Below are 9,822 nucleotides of genomic sequence, written 5' to 3' on the forward strand. Positions count from 1 at the left end.
AAAGATTTGCTGTGAGTTTTGAAGGTTTAACCAAACAGCAACAATTTTACAAAGTTTCTAGGAACAACGTTGCACAAAGATGCCTTGTCTTGTCTTCCACCCGTTCTTTGCAGGTCAAAGATCAACCGCTCTTTCATGAATTGAACCACGCGCATGTACTCAGCCACGCCGGCTTGTTAAAGACACTGGACGGCTTTATTTTTCTGTAGCATCAGATAAAATGGAGACGAGGACGTTATGTCTGACGTACGAGGAATAGTGTATCAGGTATTCAATCAAACTTGAAATGTCATTTTCAGTCTTTACAGTTGAGATCAGTTACAGCCGATTAAAGGAAAGGATTTTCTTGTGATAATATACATTTTCTATACATATTAGCCTAGATAGTGATATTTATTATTAGATAGTGCAGCTGTTATCAGTCAGTATGCGCTTGGTTCAGGACAGGCCATTAAAAGTTGGGGCCTCTGTGTGGAGTTTGTTTTCTCCCCATAGTGTAAAGTCGTGCACGCTAGGGTGTGATGGACTGCCCACCTGTCCCGGGTAGATGCCTCTTACTCAAATTCACCAGAGGCTGCAGTTTTTCATGCAACTATGAATGACATTAAGCAGGTTTATAAAACAGAAAAATTGAGTTTAAAATAAAACATTAAATGAAATCTAATAAAATGCTGGTTATCATGATGTGAAGCCTGATATCAAGCTGCTGCATTCACTGTCTGTAGTCTTGCTCAAAGCATAACGAGGAAAACTGCGTCATCAGCCTTCTTAATACAATATAGTTCATGGCTTCTGTAAAGGCTGTTCTGGAGCGTGAAATCTAGGATGAAGGAAAGTATCTACAGAATATAGATTGGTGACGGACATATACTGTAGTTGACTTGAACACAAGATAAGGTCGTGTTTATATCTTATCCGGTGTTGCATTGATAAGCTATTTAAAAAAAAAAAAAAAGACGATAAACTTGGTTTATCTGTGATTCTTAAAGTTGTTAATCAGAACAAAGTCCTCGTGTGTGATATATAGCAGACAGACATGAACAGCAATTGAAAACGATGGACCATGGAAAGGGAATCCTCCCTATATGTAAAGTTTCTACAGCCAGGATGTGTGTGTATGTATATATCAATCATACATACAAATATATCATACATACATACATACATATATAACATACACGAAGAAAAGAGTATAGTTAAGGTTAAAACAAAAAGTCTGAATAAATGAAGCATGATGCTGTTTTCTTATACTTTCAATACATATTTTGCTGGTACTGTCACCGTAAATCACTGATTGAGCGGTAGATTATCACTGTTCCAGCCAGACACTTTTCACTTTAATTTCACTTCGGCCAGTCTGCCATCATCTGCAACTTTGTGTTATTGCAGTCTCTGTGCCTGCTCGTCTATTGAAAGGCACGAGACCAGAAGTGACAAGTCTGAGAAACAGTCCAGTGTTGACTCAAACCTCTCCACCACCCCCCACTTCCGCCTTGTCCCTCTATGCTGCTGCATCTGAGCCCCAGTTCCTCTCTTAATCAGACCAACGCTCTCTGGCCAAAACAGCAGATTGTACTAATATGAAATTCCAGAGATTACACCAGTTCCATGCAGAGGCGGCACAGACGACAAAACTGGAGGACTGAACGGTTACAGTTCACACATCTACAATATTGACATTTTTTACTAGCTTGCAGTCCACTGATTGGAAGACTGAAAGTCTTGCTGCAAAAGTTAAAGCTGATTACGAAATCTGATTAGAGCTGTCTGCTGTTGTTGAATTCAAATAAAAGTTTGGACCTCTCCCACACACGCTCTGCTATGCGGCTTGGATAAATATCCACATCCAGACCAAAATCCCTGCGCTCCAAACTGAATGTAAATTCCCACAGAACTATGTCTTCCTTCCAGTGAATGAGTCACTGGAGCTGCTGCTGAAGGTCTTCCACCCCTGGCCCTTCCTGTTCAGAGCCCGCACTTCAGGGTGTGTCTCCCTGTGACATCATCGTCTCAGAGAACAGGAATCCATAAACCCAGGCTGTGCGTGTCTTCCACAATAATACACCAAGACGTTTTCAGAGACACATCTCACTCAACCTGCTACATCAGTGTAGAGGATAGAGTGGCACCGTTCAGTCAGCCAAAGCATCGCTTTCAGCGCGTAAATGTGAGTGTTTATACAGCCATGTGACTGTGACTGGTGAAAACTTGAAACAATGTTCCTGTTTAATCGTTCATGCCAACATTCTTTCCATTGTAATCTCTATGACTAATTCTTCCTCAGGAGCAAAAATGAAAAAACCATGTGTGCAAACTTTCAGTAACCTGTCTGTTACACTCTCTCAGAGGTACTTTGTAGTTCACATGAAAACCTCACATGCGACCGGCTGAATAGTGAGAGAGATAATAGATTTATGAAAAGAGGTTTTGTTTTCAAAAGACAATAGCTCCTGCATGGCAGCAGAACCTTTAATCCAGACACGGGACGTTCAATGAACGCTCTGACACACTGTTCAAAAACAGTAGTCAGCACCAGCAAAGACCAAGTTTGCAAAACACAACATAGAGCATATACGCAAACCAATCCAATATGTAATACACTATATGTGCACCTGAGAGGCGTCACACTTTGAGCATCAGAGTATGAACCTACCTCACCTCTGAGACGGTCTGTGACAGATCTGCTGGGATGAAGCGACGTTGAGGATGAAGAAGTCTTCGGCTAAAGACAAAGGTCCTGTGTTCGGGCTGCTGTTAGAGCTGCTGCTCTTAGAGGGAAAATTCTTGTCCTCTCTGCGTGGCGGAGCCTAGTCCATGTGGCTGGATGGGAAATGGGAAATAAACTTTCTGGGCAGGGAGCCAAGAACAGAGTGGGCTTTAAAGACACAGCCGTCGCAGTGCCATATAAGGTGGAGTCACGCTTTACCCTCAGTTCAAGAGTCACTGCAACGACAGTGCTGCAAAAATTGCAAGTGGGTTAAATACAAGAACGTTAAAATGAACTGTCATAATAAAAACATAAAACAAAGACTGTGAGTAAGTACAATTTTCATATGAGGTGGAAGGTGTGTGTGACAGTCAGGATTTTCAGTGCAAAAAGAAAAAAGGCAGTTTAAAGTGAGAAATTACAGTTAAACTGTAGTTGGAGGTTAGTGTTTTAGCTCAAAAGAAACATATTGTATAGTTTGATGGCATTAAGTATTAACTTTGTTAAACCCTGTTCTGATTATCATACTTAAGTGTTTATTCTTAAAGTTTAAGTAAAACATTAAAACACAACTGCATTAAGGTACGACCCACATACTCATGAACAAACGGGAAAATAAAGTGTGCTGGAAGTGTTTCCTTACATCAAGCTGAGGAGATTGTTTATATCTTTCTTTTTGCTGAAGTTGTTTTATGGCAACATCCCTTCATGTTGAGATTACAGCACAGCTGAAACAAATCAACCAATGCTGGGACTATTGTCAACATGCAGAGCAGCACAGCGTGATGTCATGAGAGCAGTGTGCTGGTATCTCCCTCTAGTGTTGTATTGGTTTCATCTGTGCAGCGGTAAACCCTCCTGCACGTCTCCACACTCACTCTGTTATGAAATCTAGACCACCAGGCTCCTCACGTGGACCCCCACGGGACAAACTAAACTTCCTATAGTTTACTTTTCAGCTGCCACTCAGAAACATTTACTCATATAAAGCTCTCTGTCATTTAAGGACTCAATATATACTCACAAACAATACTATATTAATATGAAATGTAATAGGTAATGTGAGTACATACTGATATTATTATTAGAATGCCAATGTTCTGCAGGGAAAATCTTAATCCTGGCATTCACAGGAATTTTTGTGTATTTAAAATACACACGTTGAGAAAGTTATGGATACCACCCATTTAAAACAACAGCACCAAAAAAATAGGCACTGAAATAAAATAGTGACATTACAATATTATATAATTTACTGAACATTTAATTGATAATAAGACACTGCTTTTGAATTGTGATTCAATAGAATAGTTTAATTTAAAAAAATTACAAATAAATGAACTGGTATTGACAAATTAGCTGGTACCCCTGGAAAAGATTGAAAATAATTTGATCATAATAATAATTTTATCATCTGGTCAGGCAAAAACAGGAAAACACCCAAACTCAACCTTCCACGATTGATTTCAGAATTAACTCAAATTTCTAATCACCGTGAAATCACCGTGGGTGCTATTCCTGTCGGCGTGGAGCGGCAGTGGTGATGTGGGGTGGGGGGCGGCCGTACCTGGTGTTGTGCTGGGGTGTCCGCTGCTGTCTCGGTGCTCCGGTCGGTGGAGATCCTGCACGGCCCGGTGGCCTCCCCTGGGGGCTGGCCCAGGTACCAGACCCCTGGTGGTGTGTCGGCCCACTCTGGGCACTGGGACCTTTACTTCCTGGTGGTAAGTGCGTGTGCTGTTGACCTGGCTCCTGTGGCCACGCTGGGCTCGCTATGCGGGACGTGGCCTCTAACATTACCTCCTCCCTCCCCTCCCCAACACATACATACACACCAAATTATATACATTGACCTGGAGGGATGAGGCATGCTGGGACAGTCAGCCCTGCATGCCCCACATTCTTCCTAATACACTCACTCACAATAAAGAAACTAACATGGGGAAGAGGGAAAAAAAGACAAAAAAAAAACATTTTAGTTATATGAAAAGTTGGGGCATGCAGGGATTATCCAGCCTGCATGTCCCACTTTCTTTTTAATGCATCCAAGACATATACAAACTTACATAAAAAATTAAAAGATAAATAAATAAAAATCACACATTTGGGCATGAACTGGGCATACAGGGATTATCCACCCAGCATGTCCCACCTTCTGTTTTTAATGCATCCAAAACACACAAAATAACAGAGGAGGGACATAGAAGAGGAAAGAAGAGGAAAGAGGAAAGAGGGGAAAAAAAATTGGTCAGCCGTGATGGAGGGGTGTTAGCAGGGCGGTTTAGCGGACGTTTAGGCCCGTTCACTGCTGGTTGCGACCCGGGGGGGCCTCCGGGGGCCTGGACTGTCTGGTGCACGTCCCTGCTATTTGGGACTGGCCCTGTGGCAACGGACCTTCTGAGGCCTGAATCCAGGATCTGCCTCGGCTGGTGGGTCTAGTACGTGGGCCAGCCTCCGGGGGGGCTTCTGGAGGGGGTGGTGTGGTGACTAGTCATTGGCTGGACGTGCCCATGACGTGTTGGCAGGTTTCAAATGGCTGGCCTTGTGCTGCTTTCGGGTGTTGGCTGTCCCTCCCCCTTGTGGGGGACCGGTCCTTCTGATGTTGGTCGCATCGCTCCGGTTTCTCCATCCTCTTTCCCTCCTTGTTCGCAGCCTTCCTCTCCCTCTGCCTGAGCGGTGGCGGGTGGGCTACGGGAGAGGTGGTGTTGCCGTTGTGGCTGCTGGACCTGCATGTGGTGGGGGTCTGCTAGGTTGGTGGCGTCCCTCCTGCCTCCCCCGCTGGGAGTTACGGGCATGGCCGTTGCCCTGCAGGACCTGAGCCAGTCTGATGTTGGTGGCAATAACCAAAGATAATGAGAACCACCATTATTATTGTAAAAATATCAATATAATAAATATAATAAAAATAAAATCATTATTATTATATTCTTGTAACTATTTTTGTGTATATATATATATATATATATATATATATATATATATATATATATATATATATATATATATATATATATATATATATATATATATATATATATATATATATATATATATATATATATATATAGTATGTGCAGTGATCTATATTTATATGTGTATATTATATATATATTCATATTGTGATGTATGCTTATTTGTATGTATATTTATTTTAGCACATGTATGTGTGTGTATGTATTTGACATCAATGAATAAATATAATTAAATAACAATACTAGTGTGTGTGGCAGGGTGGAGGAGCTGCAGCCACTCAGGCCGACGGGACACAGGTGTGGCCCGTCAGCCTCCCCACCCATAAGGGAGAGACAGAGAAGCTGCAAGGAGAACTGGGTGTGAGGTTCCGGTGGATTAAATAAAGGGTTCTGCACTAAACTCTGTGTCCTCTCTATCCTGTCGGTCGTGCCCCGTAGCACTCGCCCTGCTACACTGGCGCCCAACATGGGGCCCGACAGGATGGTAGCGGTACACGGGGATCGGACCCTCGAGACGCTGGCGCTGGAGGTGCTGGCGGACCAGCTGCTGGAGCAGTGCTGCGTCGGGGAGTTCGAGGAGGGCCGGCAGGCCATGGAGCGGCTGGGTCGGAACGAGGACCCCGGCGACAGGGTGCGGGACTTCTACGGGCTGGTGGCGGAGCTGCAATGCCTGCTGGGACGCGCCGGAGACGGGCTGAACAAGCAGGCGGAGACCAGGAGTCTGGGAGACCCGGTGACCAGGACGGCGGTTCCTGGCTTCCTCTCTCGTTCCGGGGGGGGGTTTGCTAGGCCGGATGGACCCCGGCTTGAGTTAGGCGATGGAGGTGTGTGGCAGGGTGGAGGAGCAGCCACTCAGGAGATTGGGTACAGGTGTGTCCAATCAACCTCTCCACCCTGCCTGCCTTGATAAGGAGCAGCTGCACTCCAGAGAGAGGAAGCTGCTGAGGGAGACTGCACGTGTGTTGAGTGAAATAAAACCCTGTGTCCTCTGTCCTGACGGTCGGCCCCAGTGGCAACGAGGTTGCTACAGTGTGCTAACCATGAACTGTGATATAGTACACAACACACAATGTGTATTATGTATATGATACACACACACATCAGACACCAAAATTAACAACTGCCCTCCCTTTTCTCTGTCCTCTTCTGTTTGCAAATACTTGGCTGTCCTATGTCTCTCTTTACTCCAATACAACACGTTATACGCTCATTCAGATACACTAAAACTCTTCACACACTGGCAAAGTGCACCCATCACTGTCTTTTCTTTCTTGCCCTTTCATGTCCCACTGTCAGTGATCTTACAGTAGTTCTCTTAGAATACAAAATCTGTTATTTTAAACACACACAAACACACACAGAAAGCAAAGAGTTTTCTGAGGGTATCAACGAGAAAATGAAAGACAAGCATGTTAAGGGTGAAGACCTAGAAGACCATTTCCAACCCGAAGAGCCCTGAACAAATTTCCGAGATTCAAGGTGAACTCCAAAGTGAAGGTACATCAGTGTCAGTTCACATCATCTGTAACAGTTTAAGTGGACTTAATGGAAGACGACTGAAGAGGACTTTGTGTTATAAACAAATCATAAAAAAGGAATTTTGGAATTCATCACAATGTTTTCTGTCAAGCTCCTTTGGACAGATGAGACAGAAACTGGAGCTTTTTGTGTATTCATAATAGTTCTGTGTGTGTTCACAGATGTAAAAATAAAGCATTAAAAGAAAGGGTGTAGCCACTGTGAAACAGGGAAGAGGTTATGTTGTGGGGGTGTTTGCTGTGTCAGGTACAGGGTGTTTTGAATCTGTGCTGCTACTAAGAAATCTCAAGACTATCAAGACATTCTGAAGGGAAAGCATCAGAAAGCTTGGTCTCAGTCGCAGGTCATGATCCAATAGGACAATGACCCGAAAACAGCCAAGAATGACTAAGAACTATGCATTGTACAATTCTGAAGTTGCCCTCCTTTCGGCCTGATCTAGATCCTGTTGATCCTTGTCTGGATCCCCTTTAAACATGACACAGCTGGAAAAGTTTTTCAGTGAGGAATGGACCAAAACACACGCCTACAGGTGAAGGGCTTGCAGGAATCTCTTGATTGGAGTGATTGGCTCAAAGGATGTGGATCAAATGTTACGCTGAGGATCCCATCATTTTTGTTCAGGCCAATATTTTTCTCTTTCTCTCTCTTTTAATGATCCTGTTGAACCACAATTTTAGAGCAATGTCTGATAGTCATTAGTCCATGCTCAGGTAAATATTATCTATCATTACTTTTTTCAGTTTAATGTTATTTCCGTGACCGTTTTGTTTTTCCTTTAACCCTTGTACTGTCTTTGGGTCAAAATGACCTAATTCTCCTGTTTCTTCTTTCCTCCTTCCTTCCTTCCTTCCTTCCTTCCTTCCTTCCTTCCTTCCTTCCTTCCTTCCTTCCTTCCTTCCTTCCTTCCTTCCTTCCTTCCTTCCTTCCTTCCTTCCTTCCTTCCTTCCTTCCTTCCTTCCTTCCTTCCTTCCTTCCTTTTCCCCTTCCTTGTTTCCTCCTGCTCTCTCCTTCCTTCTTCCCTTCCTCTTTTCTCCCTTCCTTCCTTCCTTCCTTCCTTCCTTCCTTCCTTCCTTCCTTCCTTCCTTCCTTCCTTCCTTCCTTCCTTCCTTCCTTCCTTCCTTCCTTCCTTCCTTCCTTCCTTCCTTCCTTCCTTCCTTCCTTCCTTCTTTCTTTCTTTCCTTCTTTTCATTCTTCCTTCCTTCCTTCCTTCCTTCCTTCCTTCCTTCCTTCCTTCCTTCCTTCCTTCCTTCCTTCCTTCCTTCCTTCCTTCCTTCCTTCCTTCCTTCCTTCTTTCTTTCCTTCTTTTCATTCTTCCTTCCTTCTTTCCTCCCTTCTTCTCTTCCTCCTTCCTTGACCCGAAGACAGCACAAGGGTTAATGGAAGGGCACTAACAAATTTGTCCAACCAAAATGTTTTGTGGATCACTTGTATCCCTCAGCATGGCAAAATGATTCCCCCACAGTAACCGCTTCCCTCCGCAGGTCAACAGTGGCCCCTCAACAAATGTTGTATTAACTCCTCAAAGAACACAACAAAGAGTCAGGGGGGTTTCCAAACTTCTCTGGTGTGATGGCACCTCATGTCATATTCCAGTCTGCAGAGACCCCACCCAACAAGCCACACGACCCAAGGATTTATTGCTAACTTCCCGGCAGGACACTCCAAGACACCCTCAGTGGTTATATGTCCAGACCCCGACTGCATTCAGAGCTTTGCTGGAGCACAAGGATGACCCAATGTTAAGCAAGTATTTTCTGGCATAATGAGGAGAACCGGTGAATGTACTGCTGGAAGAAAGCTTGGCCAGATCGTCTGTAAGCCACTGTCTTCAGATCGACTTCATTTGTAAAGTCAGCGCATAACTGGAGCTCTCATGACTGAGGCATGGCTTGATCAGTACCAATCATAAAACACAGCTGACAGCAGTGAAGTCAGTCACTCAATCACTATCATTTCAGTAGCAAACCCCAAACCAAACACAAACACAAAAAGACAGTTCCCAACATTTCTGAGCTATAATCACGGCCCAGAAATGGACAGTAGTTTTCATACAGTTTTATATAATTTCAGGAGCTTTTTTGGAAAAGACTTGGCCTCCTCTGGGGGGGAAAGGACATAACCCCCACCCCTCCCCCAAGAAATCAGCCTCAGAAAACAACTCATGCATTAAATTCCCTGATGTTTGTACCAGTCCTTGCACATATGATCAACTGGGGGTAACAGGGGTCTCCTGAAGGCACAAACTGCTGATGGAGGGATTCCAGCAGACCTGAATGTTGCTGACATCTAGATCCCCCGGTCTTTCAGTCTGTACTCCCGAATTAATGAACACAACAGCAGCATTTGTTGGGCTGCGTTATATTAATTTACTCCTCCAAATACATGGTGAAAGACTCCGTGTGGTTTGGTGAACGCAGCCTGTGTAGGATGGAAGTGATGAGGACGTTACATCACTTGCAGTGCAGCCAGACGCCAGCAGCAGCATCCAGCTCGGATGCAGCGCGAAGGCTGATTTTTGGTCCCGCGTTACAGACGCGCATCGTACGGTGCGCGTCTCCGCGGTACCCTACGGCGTAGGCTCTGCGTCGATTTAACGCATAACCA

At 44.3% G+C, this 9,822-nt stretch overlaps 1 protein-coding gene across 1 annotated transcript in view; it reads right to left on the reverse strand.

Moving 5' to 3' along the window:
- The window catches only part of tacc1 (transforming, acidic coiled-coil containing protein 1), a 37,407-nt gene extending 32,955 nt beyond the window's left edge, over positions 1-4,452 (reverse strand). Inside the window, exons 1-2 of the mRNA XM_061727769.1 lie at positions 4,275-4,452; positions 2,654-2,820 (exon numbers count right to left, since the gene is read on the reverse strand). The gene's annotated coding sequence lies outside the window, so the exon portion shown is untranslated. The remainder of the gene's footprint in view (positions 1-2,653; positions 2,821-4,274) is intronic.
- Positions 4,453-9,822: the final 5,370 nt, after the last annotated feature.

Source organism: Cololabis saira, chromosome 8 (genome assembly GCF_033807715.1).
Source record: "Cololabis saira isolate AMF1-May2022 chromosome 8, fColSai1.1, whole genome shotgun sequence".
Taxonomy (NCBI): Eukaryota; Metazoa; Chordata; class Actinopteri; order Beloniformes; family Belonidae; genus Cololabis; species Cololabis saira.